At 37.8% G+C, this 15,284-nt stretch overlaps 1 protein-coding gene across 3 annotated transcripts in view; it reads right to left on the bottom strand.

Annotated features, from left to right (window-relative positions):
* LOC109433065 (uncharacterized) overlaps nucleotides 1-15,284 on the bottom strand; it is a 433,734-nt gene that overhangs the window by 218,435 nt on the left and 200,015 nt on the right. For all 3 annotated transcript variants that reach the window (XM_062851185.1, XM_062851186.1, XM_029859575.2), the window contains one exon: nucleotides 5,426-5,496. The gene's annotated coding sequence lies outside the window, so the exon portion shown is untranslated. The remainder of the gene's footprint in view (nucleotides 1-5,425; nucleotides 5,497-15,284) is intronic.

Here is a 15,284-nt window from a genome sequence, read left to right as displayed (position 1 = left end):
AATTTCTTCGGGGATTCTTCCAAGAATTTCTTCGAGAATTCCTGCAGGAATTCCTTCGGGGATTCCTACAGGAGTTCTTGCGGTAATTTCTCCAGGAAATCCTTCGGGGACGCCTCCAAGAATTTCTTCGGGGATTCCTCCAGAAATTATTTCGGGGACTCCTCCAGAAATTTCATTGGGGGATTCTTCCAAGAATTTCCTCGAGAATTCCTCCAGGAATTTCTTCGAGGATTCCACCAAGAATTGTTTCGAAGATTCCTCCAGGAATTCCTTCGGGGACTCCTTCAAGAATTGCTTTGGGGATTCCTCCAGAAATTTCTTCGGGGATTCCTCCAGAAATCTCTTCAGAGATTCCTCCCGGAATTTGTTCGGAAATTCCTCCAAGAATTCCTTCGGGAATTCCTCCTGGAATTGCTTCGGGAATTCCTCCAGGAATTGCTTCGGGAATTCCTCCTGGAATTGCTTCGGGAATGCCTCCAGGAATTCCTTTGATGATTCTCACAGAAGCCATCACTGAGAAAATTTCTTGAGGATTCCCTGAGTGAATTCCTTGAAAACTATCTGAGAAAATTTCTTAAGAAATCCCAGATGAAATTACTTAAGTAGCCGATGCGAATTTTTTTTTGAGTAATCCCTGAAGGAAAGTCTTGAGGATGTTCTGATGTACTTTCTTGAAGAATTTCTCAAGTAATCCATGTGGAGAACGTGCCTCTGGTGCCGACCTACTGAATCCATGCGGAAATTTGTTCAGGATTTTTTGACGATTTTTCTGAGAATCCCTACCGAAGCTTTATGATTAAACCCTAAGGGAATTCCTTATAAATTCTCTGAGAAAATTTCTTGAGGATCCACTGAAGGAACTCCTTGAGGATTCTTTGAGGAAATTCCTTGAGCAAATGTCTTGAGTGATTTCTGATGGAATTTCTTGAGGATGTATGTGTGCGAATGTCATGGATCATTCTTGAGCGAAATTATTGAGGATTCCCTTAAATAATTTCTCAAGGATTCTCTGAGGAAATTTATCAGAGGATTTCTTGGAAGCACATCTGGATTCTCGGAGATTCCCGGATTAATAATATCTAGATGAATTCTCGATAGAGTTTCTGGAGAAACTCCCTAAGGACTTTCTGGACGAATTCCCGCAGGAATTTTTGGAGAAACTCCCGGAGGAATTTCAGGAGGAATTTCAGAACAAATTCCCGGAAGAGTTTCTGAAAATAATTCTGGAACAGTTCCCAGAGCAATTTTTGGATAAATTCCTCGTGGAATTTTTTGAGAAATTCCGGGCAGAATTTGTGGAGAAATTCCCGGAGGAAATTTGAAGTAAATTCAGAGAGGAATTTCTAGAGAAATTCGCAGAGGGTTTTCTGGTGGTATTATCGGAGGAATTTCTGGATGTATTCCCAGAGATTTTTTTAAAGATATTTCTTAAAGAATTTCAAAACGAATTTCTGGAAGAATTTCCTGAGGAACTTCTGGAAAAATACCCCAAAAAATGGAAGAAATCCCGAAGAAATTTCCGAACGGATTCCTCGTGAGGATTATTAGAAGAATTTCTGCAAGAACTCCTAGAAGAATTTCCAGAGGAATTTCCGAAGGAATTTCTGAATTTCTAAAGGAGATCCCTAGGGCATTTTTGAATGGATTTCCGAAAAATTCTTCTAAGAATTTGTGAAAGAATTCTCAAAGAAGTTTCTGGAGCGTTTCCTAAAGAAATTCCTGGTGGAATTCCCAGATGCATTTACGGAGGAGTTTTTAGAGGAATTTCCATGAAAAAATGGGAGAAGTTTCTGAGGAATTCACTGAGAAATTGCTAGAGGAATTTGCGGAAGAATTCCTGGAGGGATTTCTGGAGTAATTCCTGGAAGATTTCCTGGAAGAATTTCTGAAGCAGTTCCCGGAGGAATTTTTGGGGGACCTCGTGGAGTAGTTTCTTGAGGAATACCCGAAGGAGCTTCTGAAGGAACTCCCGGAGTAATTGCTTGATAACTTTCCGAAAGTATTAATAGATGAGTCCATAAATTTATTTATAGAAGAATTCCCGGAGAAATTTCAAGAGCTATTTTTTTAGGGATTTCTTGAAGATTTTCTTGAAGAATTCTCTGAGGAATTTCTAGAAAAATTATCGATGGAATTGCTGAAGTTATTTCTAGAGAAATTCCCGCAAGGGATAGTTGGTCTCTCACTGCTCGCTAGATAAGATTCTGATTTGATGGGTAAGACATTGTCACATTTATAGTGACGAATCAAGAGTTCCGAAACTTGTATAGCAGTTTTTTTTTATGAAACCCAAATATATAAGTATACTAGCTGACCCCGGCAAACTTCGTCTTGCCTACTGCGTTTTTTGACGTTTCTAATTTCTATCCAAGGCCAAGTCCCCGGTCGATTTTCGAAAACTCTCAATTTGTCCATGTTTTTTGCCTCATAAACCTTCCTTGGGTGAAAACTAACAGAACAAAACTAAGACGACCAAAATCGGACTTTCCGTTCGCAAGTTATGCGCGGTCCTACGTATGCCACTGCATTTTTATATATCAGGCCAAACATGTCTAAAGGTCCTATCTGCAGAAGAGAGGCTCTCTTTGGTTTCCCTCTCTTTCGTTAATATCTCAGCTGTTTATTTGTATATCGATTGTCTCCTTGCATTGAACGATGGTCAAAATAATCGTCTTTTAATTTGTACTGCAAAACTAGTTGAAAAGTGTACCATTACATTGCAATAATTGAAAGAGGAAGTAAATAAAGAGAGCCTCTCAAATGCAGATAGGACCTATTGAAATGTTTGGCCTGATATATAAATAGCACATATATTGACATTTTTGAAAAAAAAAAAATAAAAAACAATCAACTAGCAGTAAGTTTTCGAAACAGGCATTAAAACTTTCACCACATACTTTCACTGTAAATTGACCAACTGATTATCTATTATGGTTTCAAATTTGGGAAAGATCGGACTATTTCACATGACGTTAGAAATATTCTAGTAAAAGGCATAATTATCAGATCGCTAACATTGAACTGTTATATCTCCGCATTCAATGAAAATACATTTTGAGTATTCATTACTGATATAATGAGCTTTAAAAAATGTTTGACTGTAGGATATCACGGTACGTGGCACTGAAATAGGATGACGAGAAAAGGAATCGTAGTTCGCTGTGTGCACGGATGGATGTGTATTTGATTCGCTGTCACGTCTCAGCTGAAAATTCGATTCGGCCGATGAGAAGATTCCGTGTGTGATACCAAAGAAGCTCGGTGATGTACTCTTTTTCTGTGAATGTGTGCGGCAACTTTATGCAAGAAGTAGAAGAGATGCAGCGGTAACAACGACAATCTGTGTACTTTTATAAGACGCCACCGCCTCAAGACGAATTGAATCCGAAAGTTGGGATTGACATAGTATAGGAAATCATGCTGAGAACGTTCGTTATAATTCTGTATATTTTCATGAATTCACTTGTTACTTTCTGTTAAACTATTATTGATATTCTAAGTCTATTATAATCGTTCTCGTTTCAGAGAGCGAGTAATGGCACTTAAGCATGGGCTTTCGAGTCTGGACTCGAGGGGAAAATTCCTGTATCTTAACCCAGGAAGGAGAGCTAACAATGGAGTGACAATAACTTTCTTAGCAACGTCACTCCCCACGTTTTTTCCATCACATCTTTAAAGCACTCCAGGGAACGGCCGACGGAATGTCGCCGTTCTATTGTTTTGTTTTGGTTTAATTTAGACATGGGAAAGGCACTAACACTAATTGATGATTCGATGACAGCATCGCAATCTTTGATGATTGATATTATTATTTGCCAATTAATATTAAATATAAAAAAAATCTTCATTTTTCACTGGTTCGCACCAATGATTCGATTCTATGATGGAATAAAAGAAAATCTGTGAATGCTGTATTTTACTACGCCATGCTAAGACGAATGTACGAAAAGTCAGCTCACATCGAGAAACAATATTTTTATTTGAGTTCAAGAAGGCAGTAATGGAAGGGCAGTGGAGTAGTTTGGCTAATTGAAAATGGAAGAATTATATAATAGCATCTCCAGTATGTCAAATTTGTATTTGATTTGATATTGGTTTTTGATATGTAATGGACTCGGATTGGACTTGAAACTATGCTGATAGCATTATATTTGAATTAGATTGGAGATGAATAAGAATTGGATTAAAATCGGATTATGGGTTGTATGGTAAGTAGAATGTATTAAATTAGGTTTTGTCTTAGCTTTTCATTGGGTTTGGTTCGAATTTATATAGAATTTAGACAAAATTCGTAGTTGAATATAGATTAGATTTTAACTGAATTTGTATGTATATGGATTGGATTTGGATAGGATTCGCAACAGATTTAGATTACATGAAAACTGGCCTCGGCTTAAATCCGAATTGGATTGTATTGGATTTGGATTTGATCTTAATTGGATTAAATTTGGATTGGATTAGGATTGAATTGAATTTTGATTTTTGATTGGTTATGAATTTGATTTGGATTGGGGTTGCATTGGATTTGGTATGGATTTGGAATTCGTTTAGGTTGGACTGGATTTGGATTTTGACTGGATTTTGACAGGATTATATTTTTGGATTGGACCTTTCAACTTAATAGGTCACAGTGGTGGTGAACAAACGTTTTTTATCTAATGATGGCTGAATAAGGTAGGCCGAAAAGTTATGCCACAACGATTTGGAAAGTATTTTTTCACCGAAAAAAATCAACAATTCTGAAGCATACTGTTTGTTTTGAATATTTTAAACTATGGACAACATTGTTGCAAAAGTTCATGTCATTAAGAACGAAAGAAACTTTACACCAAGGATTTTATATGTCAAAATAACTACTCCAACCAAGACTCAAGCATCATTTGCAAAGTAGCATACTCCTACCTACTTATCTATAGGGCACTGCATGAAAAGCTTTCCTTCTCTTTCACTTTTACAGAAACTTTGTAAACAACAAGGCCACGAAACGTCAAAATCCCATACTAAATCAAAACAGTGCAGTGCTCTATAGCTATGCACATTCGTAAGTCCACAATTAGTCATTACTCAACCTGTCGGCAACGCACAAAGAAACTGCACTTGTAAGCGAATTCCGTTGTGGTTGCGGCGCATTTGACAAATAGCACGGTGCTGCACTGGTGCCAGCCAGATTCCACATATGCGTTTACAAACCCTGACTCTGACTGAGTTCAACGGAATTGACGCCATCGCCAGCTGGAGACCGGTTTGCAGTTGGGGCACAGCAGAGGCCCACAGCAAATGCTCTCAATTATGCTAACAAGACCGATAAGGCGTTCGAATTGTAGATAGGTAGGTATATGCAATATGCAACGGTTCACTCTACTGGAGCAGATAGGCAAGGCACTGTGGCAAATTGGCATGCATCACACTATACTATATCGCTTACCTTCAATCTGTGTTCAGGCTGTGTTTTTCCTCACATTCGGGGGAGGGCAATCCGGACTCAGTAAATCATTTCTGCGAAGGAAACAGAGAAGGAAACCAGGAAATAGATAGCAATTATTATTTTTGATTATTACTCAACTCTGTGAGAAAATGTGTGGCATTTGCTATAATTTAAATCAAGATGTAAACAGTCATTTCGGATGGAGACCCGTGCCATCGTGGTAATAAATGTGGCCGAACAAGTGAAGAGGACGGAACGTCCGTAGGAAATAGCAATTTCTCAGCCAGTGAAACAATTGTTGAGTCGTGATAGGGACTTGACTGAAAGAAATGTCTACGGTTGATGGAATGAACTATCGTTCCGCCATTTTCAAATATTGCTTCAGAATTAATTGAAATTGAAGAGCTGATTAACGAGATGCGGTGGCTGCTGATGGGGATATCCGAGCAATGCGAAACCTTATTGCATCGTTGTCGTTGTCGTCATCACCGAGTAACCATTACGAAGGTGGAGTAATGTCGCGTGGATACAGTTTTTGCCGGGAATCGGCGCGAAACTTTCTCTTAGGTTTGATCACCTCCATCATTGGAGTCCGAAGCTGCGGTAAATACTGTTGCAAGCAAGCATAATGACGCATCTGACGGTGATCTAAGGGTAATGATGCAATAGCTATAACCATTGGTGGTCGCATACCTTGGTTGCTGTACCGGCGATGATGAGATTTTACCATTGAAGACGCTTTGGAGATGTCCACGAATGTCAGTTCGTCTCTTCACCATTCTCCTAGACCTAGAGTTATCTTGAATGAAGAAGAGTGGACAATGATAGTGGAGTTTTTTCTTCGGTTTATGATTTTCACCTTTTTGCAATGACATTTTTAAATTGATAAAGTGTGGTCTTTGTGAATGATGTTTCCGATGATAATTCGCTGATTGCTCAGTGGAAGCATGCGACCAATGTAGGTCAATGCTGATCGTAAAATATTTCGTTCAAATTAAAGGAATCGGATTCAATAAATACAAGCATCCATCAAGTCGGTATAGTGGCATATGCTGGTATCGAGTCTGTGTCGAAGCACGTTGGTTTCAACATACGGTAGCCATCGGGATTAACGATGCACATGGACTTGATCGTTTCTACACTGGCTGGTATGGTGCTGCGATTGGATGCAATTCACAACTTCGAGAAAATAATAAAATATCAATGATAGAGTTGATGCGATATAGGCATATCCGTTGCACTGACTGCTGGCCAACTGTATGTCAATGACGAGAATTTTATGAATCGGATGCAAAGTGGTAAAACCAGGGAGAGTGTGACATGATTATTAATTAACCCTCTAATACCCAAATTTTTGATTTTGATCTAAATATCATTTTTCGTCATCTAAAATCGATTTAAACATGTTTTGGAAGATGATTCTTTTTGATTCTCGATTTCGTGAATTTCAGTTTTTGATTTTTCTAATTTTTATTTTTGAACATCCCCACACTTTTTTATTTTTCCTGGAAGCCAATTTGGGGAACGGATTTTTTGAGATAAAAACATTTTGAGATTTTATGATTATTGTTAAAATATTATTATTTTAAATTTTTTTCACAGAAAATTTTATTTTCCGTGTAATTTTAAGGAAAATAATTTTAGAGTGTATTCGATTCCCTTAAACTATTAAACAAGGATAGAATGATTTGGGAAAAAATTAAAATATGTCAATTGTAGCGATTTAATACAAAATAAACAATGACTTCTAAAAGGTGACTAAAACATCAATTTTTCGATGATTTTTAAAAAAATGTAAATACGCTTAAAAATACACCAAAAACCATTTTGAGATATACAGAAAAGCCCTAAATATCAGCCAAAAATATAAAAAGTTTGATTTTCCACGAAACAAAAATTACAAAAATGCTCAAACTATACCCCGTCTAAAGGCGGGATTGGGTATTAGAGGGTTAAAGACTATCAATGATCGGCACCACATGATCCGACACTGGGGTTTTTTTTTAAGGTTATGCAGCTAATGACGGTGGGTTTGATGCGCTTTTGGCGTCGAATGGAATCACCTCTAATAAGCGAAGTATTTTTAGCTCAAATTTATGTCAATTTGCGACCGATCTAAATATGACATGAATATCGAATAATAACAAATATTTTCACACGAGTTTTTGGTGCTCCGTATGAACTTGCATTTTTATATCGACTTGCCGAAACTCGTCTTATTCGCGATATATCTGCGTTTCGGGAGTACTGAGATTTGTTTAATTTGGTGAGTTCGTTCTTACATATCATTTTGAAAATTTGGTGCCTGAACGATGATCAAACGTATACAGTGGCCATAACTCAGACAACCGATTTGCACGTATTTTATGACCGTGGTATACGTACTTTTATACATTAAGGTTACATCGCATATGATAATGCAAAAGTACCTTATGCATACAAAAGTGGAGGCTATGTACGTGCATTGCCGGGACAATATCAATACTCTATGACTTGAAGCGTTATCCAGGGTGGCCAGTGAATTTCAGATTTTGATTTCCCGGTTTTTTTCCCGAAATTTTCAATTTTTTCCCGGTTTTACTTGTTTGTTTACTTGTGTTGAATAAAATAATCCCTATCGGTTCAGGAGCTGTTCCAGAATAAATTTGAGAACTAACATATGTTTGAATTTTCAATTAAACTCCTGGGTGAACTTCAAGAGATTCTTTTGGGTAAAATTCAGAAATAATCTCTTAAGAATTTTAATTCCTGATGACATTTTTTTGCAATGCCAGTGAAACATAGGTTTCTGTAAAAACTGTACATGTACATTTTTGCAACTGTAACTGTACTTTCACATTTCTTCTCATTTTTAGTTTGAACGTCAAAACATCATTTCCACTAGAATTGATACAGTATGCCTGATACTTGTGTTAAAATTTTGAAGATGTTCCATATCAACTTAATTTAAACAACATGTTCAGATTCAGCCATTTTTGGCACACAGGCTTCTTTGAAAAATTCTTCATTACACCAACAAAGATAGCCATGAAGAGGTTTGACACTTCACAGGTCATTTTGACAGACTACACACATGCACGAAAAAGACGGATCATATAGTCTACTTTATCGATTTTGTTGCCGTCCTTTTCATGCTCATGTTACATCTGTCAAAATGACCTGAGAATTGTCAGTCATTTTGAGGTTAGGTTCGTTGGTGTAATAAAAAATATTCAAACTTTTGATGGAAAGCAATTATGTTACAGACATTCTTGCATGAATCGCCCAAGAAACCGTTTTTCTTCGCAGTACGCAGTTGCGAAGGAATGACAATTCAAATGGCTGTCACTGTGGAATTTTTATTCCAGGAATTGGTCTAAAACTTTCTTGAGCGATTCCTTTTGAACACGAAACTGGCCTTATTGCTGAATTCCTTTGAGCAATCGTTAATTCCTTTTAACAATTTTACATTTTTTTTAGAAAGCCTATAGGCTTTATTGTTTTGTGTTCGTCTCTCATGTTCCATATAATAACATTATTGGTTTTAGTAACACTTGCCAAAAAAACTGCTTAGAATTACGTTTGGCCAAGTAAAAATACTGATTCTAGGTTTAAGTTTAGTTGTACATAACTGTTGTTAAAATTTAGCCAACGACAACGTCCTATTTACTCCATTTAGTCTGTCTTTCATCAATTCCTTGTTGCTGTTGTTAAAATACATTTCCCACAATTTCAATTTGATGTAGACAAGTGAAAAGAAACATGTGAGTGCCCTTGTTAGTTTTTGTAGCATTATTGTATTTTGGTGACATCGATACAAGACTAATTCAGAGGAATATTGCCCTTTACTAAAGTTTACTGAAACTCTTTACATTATTACGCAGGAATTATAAATTATTGTTCCTTGTTGATTTGCTGAAAACTAAGAATAAAAACAGTTATAACTTTTAAAATGACTTAACAGATCGACTTCAGCAACCGATATTATGATTTTAAAATTCTCAACATCTAAATATAACGCAAGTCGTATTTTCAATAAAATATATCGAAATATTGCAACTTCTGTTAAACCAGCAACAAGCTTGGCATTACAGATTATTAATAATTAGAAATAATAGAGCAGTATGGAATTATTCCTGGAAATGCAAAATTTTACCGGTGGCAATCTGAATTCCCGAATATTTCCCGGTTTTTCCCGGTGATTCCGAATTCCCGGCTTTTTCCCGGTTCTCCCGGTTTTCCCGGTTCGCTGGCCACCCTGGATCTTACGCGATTCACAGTGTGCTCTATTGCGATGAAATATAGCATCTTATTCGAATCAACGTGTCGGACTTAACGGGGTTAGCGAGTCACACTTTCCAAATTAAGGAGAACATGCCTCTGGAGCCGACCTACTGTTACCTGGGTTGGATGTGGCCGTTAAAACCGTCTCCACAGGGCTCAAGATACACCTTTTTCGTAGGTGAGTATTTTATCACAGAACTCAACTGGTTCATGCTCGTTGAGCTCGCTCGCAAGCCCAAATGCTTGATTATGACATTCTAACTCAAATTCACCTCAGTGTTTGTAGATATGCGCTTCGCTTCCCGAGCAAAGGCGGATAGCAAAATGATAACAAGTTCTGTTACCTGGTTTTCATTCGTTTGATAATCGAGTTTGTTATCATTTAGGTTGAATTAAGAGCCAACATAACAAAAATGATTACCCAAATTTACTCCAAAAATACCAAAATGATAAGAAGTTAGGCTATCATTGAGTTCAAGTTGATGATAACTAATTGTGTTATACAGTATTTTATTCAACATTACATGCAATGATCAACAAGAAAAAATACAGCTGATTGATAACTGGATTTGTTATCATTTGGTTATCATTCAGAGCTATTTTACCGACCAAAATAGCAAAAATCTACTTTACCGACATAGTTACCAGTTGAAAAAAGTTTCTTATAATTATAATTCATGTTTTCAACTATTGTGCCTAGTGGATCTCGAACCCTGATCGAGTGATTACCGGTCACAGCCGATACCCTGTACCAAAGGGACTCAGTGAGAGGGAGAGTGGTTGAAGGCTACGCTTTTGTACTGCAGTCGCATTGAAGATGGAAAGCGGAATCTATTTTTAGATTCGAAGTCCACCAGACTCTCAGTTTTGGGAAAGCTTTGAAATGTGCGTTTGGAAACTGATAATATATTTTGTTATTATTTAGTATTTTTATGATATCGCCAAAATGATATGATAGACCAAAATTATTGATAACTAAATTTGTTATCATCAATTGGAAAAGATAATAACAAAAATAATAATGTGATAACACCGATAACATAGTTTAGTATCAAAGTGATATCACTTAGTTATCCGTCTTTGCTCGGGTTACCTGCGCTGTGCATGTTTGGCAGGCGATCTGGAGTTAAACAGCAACTCTTCCATTGTTGACTCCATTGTTCCTCTTGAAACAGTAAACGATTCCCGCTTATATGACTTTGCATGTACACTTTAACGAGTTTATTTGTGCATTTATGCGACTTTATTTTTACACCAATGTTAAATAAAGTGTCATAAGAAAATGTACTAAGTGAAGCCTTACACAATCATCGCAGTACGTATTTAGGCGAATTTATGCGTGCATCCTTATCCGACCCCCAGAGCGACCCCTGGTTGTCTGGGTACCTTTCCACTAACAACATCTCCTTGATTCCTATGAGAGGTGTAGAGATCTTTAAAAGTTTCGTAACCCATATACGCCCAGCATCTTATTTATAGGACAGATACCCCGAACACCCAGCGTCCTATAAATAGGACAGTCCTTTTGATGTGATTTTTTTCCAGAATTAAGCAAAATTTTTGAATACTTTTTTCAGAGAAGATGTTACTCCGCATCCATACCTTGTTCATAGTGGACAATATAGGTTGTGAGTGATTCACTAGGTGGCGTGAACGGTGCTGCGAAGATTACATATTTTCACGATCTATGAGCTTCATTTCCAATGCGAAAGAAATTTAGTTCCCTGGAATCTTGACAATTGTAAATAATTTATAGTTTATGTCTTCGGCAGAGTTGTTAATCAATACATATAAAAGTATGGTATGTTTGTATGTTTATATGCTTGCCTGTTTATATGTTTGTCTATTTGTATGTTTATGTGTATGCAGCCTCCATAGATAATCGATATAGTTCAACTCCGATTGTCGTGAAACTTGTGGGCTTCTAGTTCATCGAAAACAAAACAACAGACCCGTATTTTTTATATTGTCATTAGAGTGATCAAATTTCAGATAGGGTGGTTTAAAAAATCAAAGTTTTCAAAAACTAAAAATTTTCAAAATATCAAAACTTTTCAACCGATTGAACGATTATAAAGTTATTTTTTTTGAAAACTATTGAATTCTAGTTTTCAGGAAAAATACGTTTAAGGAGCCAAATCGTGTTAAAATGCAACGAAATCGCAAATATATTAGTTTGTATGTATGTTCCGGCCAAATTTGATTGATATTGCTTGACGCATTCCAAAGTTATATGCGTCAAGCAATATCAATCAAATTTGGCATACACATTCCTTAGGTTGTACAGGTTATGGATATGGATATTGGAATTCAAGATGGAGGTTTAGGTTCCAAGATGGCTCCAGAATGTATACTATTTAACTGCAATGCGGCTTCCGATAACATGCAATATTGGTATCTATCGAAAGGGTTTGGTAAGTAGAACTCAGAAATAAACATCCGACTCCATTATGAAAATCAAGATGGCGGACCATAATCCAAGATGGCGGCCTGTGGGTATTACAACCGGCAGAGGGGGTATTTTTGGCTATGGCAGTCTTTCAACGGCTGCAAAAACAATTAATTCATTGTAACCCGATGGTGATAACTGAAACTGTCGGGTTACTATGCAATAGCTGTTCTTGCTGCCGTTAAAAGACTACCAAGGCCGAAAATACCCCCTCTGCCGGTTATGCATGTCTATATGTTTGTATGTTTGTCTATTTGTATGTTCAGATGTTTGTATGTATGTACACAGAGAACAGACGTTTAATCTTGAACAACAATACGTTGAAATCGTGTGTAAAGGACTTAAGTGCACCTGAACGACATCAACGGAGACTGCCCGACTTATAAACTCGATTTGACCACACGATGGCAGTGTTTATCGTTAAAACACACTAGCCCACAAAGCGACACGAGCGCTCGAATGCCAAAAACGGCAAACACTGGAAACAAAAATGAAAACATGGCAGTGTTAGTGATGGGACCACGCAACAGGAGTATAAAAACATACTCTGATATGACCGTTACAAAGTTTTACACAAGGCAGAAAGCAAAGATAGATGCCTGTTCTCTGTGATACAACGAGCATCGCTTGCCATGCGTGTGTCGATATTCCGGGCTTTCTGCAGAAATTTTTGACTCCCATCATCGGGTTCATAAGCATTTGGATGAAATAAGACTTGCGTACCTCATAGTTGAGTTTCAGTTGTAAAACAATACGAAAACCACTATGTGAACAGGGCAAGACAAATATTCCTACAGTTTATGTTGCGAGCAAACTCAAAAGCCATCTTTGTCATAATCTGCTAACCAAAAAACAAAGCGTTGTTGACGGCCTTCTTTGTTGCCTGTTTTTTGCTTGCAGTGTCATATTCTGCGTACACTGCTTATGGAATAACAACAGGAACTCTGGAAATAAGGAGTTCAATCCCTACAGGAATGCCAAATAGAATAACTAAAAGCACTCTTTCAGGATTTTCTAAAACAATCCCTGCAGAAATCCCTGAAGAGATCTCAGGAGCAATCTTCACAGCAATTTCGAAAGGAACATCTGAAAGGATCCCGGTAGGAATCCTGGGGAAATTCTCGAGAGGAATGCCTGAAGAAATCATGGAAAGAGTTCCTGCAGGTATCTCGAGAAATCTCATCTTATCTAATTCTCACCGTTTTACCGTCCACTCAATCATCTTTTCTAGCCCTCACCTTTACTTTCTGCTCTAGCCTTACCTTATCCTCCACCCTACCTTCTACCGTACTCTCTATCCTAATCCTTCACTATACGCTCTACACTAGTCTCCATCCTACCATCTACCATTACCCACCGATCGATAGATATACCCATGATCTATGGTATACCTATTGCATGGTATCATGCTCATATTACCATTCCGTGGCCACCAACGTGGATTACAAAATAGCGTCAAATATCGATTTTTGATTCTACTCATCGAGCCCGATCGATAGATAGCTATATGGCATGGTATCATAGCTTAACCTTTTGGAGCCGATTTGTTTCGCCGCTGTCGACGCAACCTCGCTGGTGTCAAACACGTTTGTTATGCTCGGTTTCATCGCCGGGGTCATATATGACCCCTCCGGCTCCAAAGGGTTAAACTACTATTCATTATTGGCCGCCATTTTGGATTATGGTCCGTCATTTTGATTTTCAAAAATGGCGTCGGATATTTATTCATATACCTTATCGATAGATATTCATATCGCATGGTACATATTCGAAGCCGCATTGCCGTTAAATAAAATACATTCTTGAGTGATGGCGGGCATTTTGGAACCCAAGTCGTTTCATAGTCATCGTCGCATGACATGCATATGTTGCGGAGCGCCTTTGTTGCCAACATACACCGCTTAGGACAAAGCGTTTGTTATTCGACGTCATCCGTTTCTGCGAACCCTGTTTATTAGACATTCCTCCCGGAAAGGAATATGGAAGAATATAGATTTCTTCAGGCAACCTTAGATTTTTTGGGTATTCGTGCCGGACTTTCTGATGGGATTCCCTGAAAAATTCTTCCCGAGTTTTTTTTTTTCAGGGATTTCTTTAATTAATCTTTCTGGGATATCTTCTATGGTTCTTTCAGGGATTCCTGTTGAGCTTTCATTCGAGATTCCTACCATGATTCCTCCAAGGATTCTATCAGGTAGTCTCTACGTGGTTCCTCCAGGAATAAAGTAATCCCTGATTCAGAAAATCACTTCACAGATTCCTCCTGGTATTATTTCAAAGATTTCTATTATGCTTAGAAAATTCTAGTGTAACTCTTTCAGGTATACGTGCCAGGATTCCTGCTGGTATTCCTTGAAAGATTCTTTTTGGGTTATTTTTTAGGGATTTCTTCTGTGATTCGTTCAGTCGAGATTCCTCTCAGGATTCTACCAGATATGACTCTCAGAATTCCTTTAGTATACCCTCCCGGGATACCTTTAAGGATTTCTGCCGGGATTGCTTTAGAAAATCTTGAACTGACAAATGCTCCAGTCGGTTCCTTCAGGGATTACTGCTGAAATTCCTTCAGGGAATCTTGAGGGAGTCTTTCAGGTATTCATGCCAGGATTATTGATGGGGTCATCAAAAATTCATCTCGGTATTTTGACATTCCACAAGGGATTTTCCCTATGATGCCACCCGGGATTTTTAAATTATTTTTTTCAGGGAGTCTTGCCGAGCTTCCAGCCGGAATTTCTTCCGTGTTTTTTTGAGGATGCCATGGGGATTCTCAACGGCATTTCTTTCGGAATTTGTTTTGTGACTTTCAGGGATTTCTCCCGGGATTTCTACAGAAGAACTTCCTCCAGTGTGAGTAGCAGCTAATGAGAGTGGGATCATAAGAGAAAAATAGAGAAACAGAGAGAAATATGCTTTTTGATGCCCGTAGATACTCTAGTAAACCATGACGTCATCTGCCAGTCATTTTTTTATTCTTCTTGAGCAGTGCTGTCATGGTAAAATCAGAGCTGGTTACTCAAGGTTCCTAAATCTCAGCGCTCCCGATACTGGCAACATTACGTGTTTTTCGTTTTTATCGCGGAAGGGGCATTTCTGCAAGATTTTTTCTATGAGTTCAACAAGAATTCTTCTAAAGAGACCTTCGAG

This window comes from Aedes albopictus, chromosome 2 (assembly GCF_035046485.1).
Source record: "Aedes albopictus strain Foshan chromosome 2, AalbF5, whole genome shotgun sequence".
NCBI lineage: Eukaryota > Metazoa > Arthropoda > Insecta > Diptera > Culicidae > Aedes > Aedes albopictus.
The sequence above is the reverse complement of the archived record's forward strand: the minus strand, read 5'-3'. Positions and strand labels throughout refer to the sequence as shown.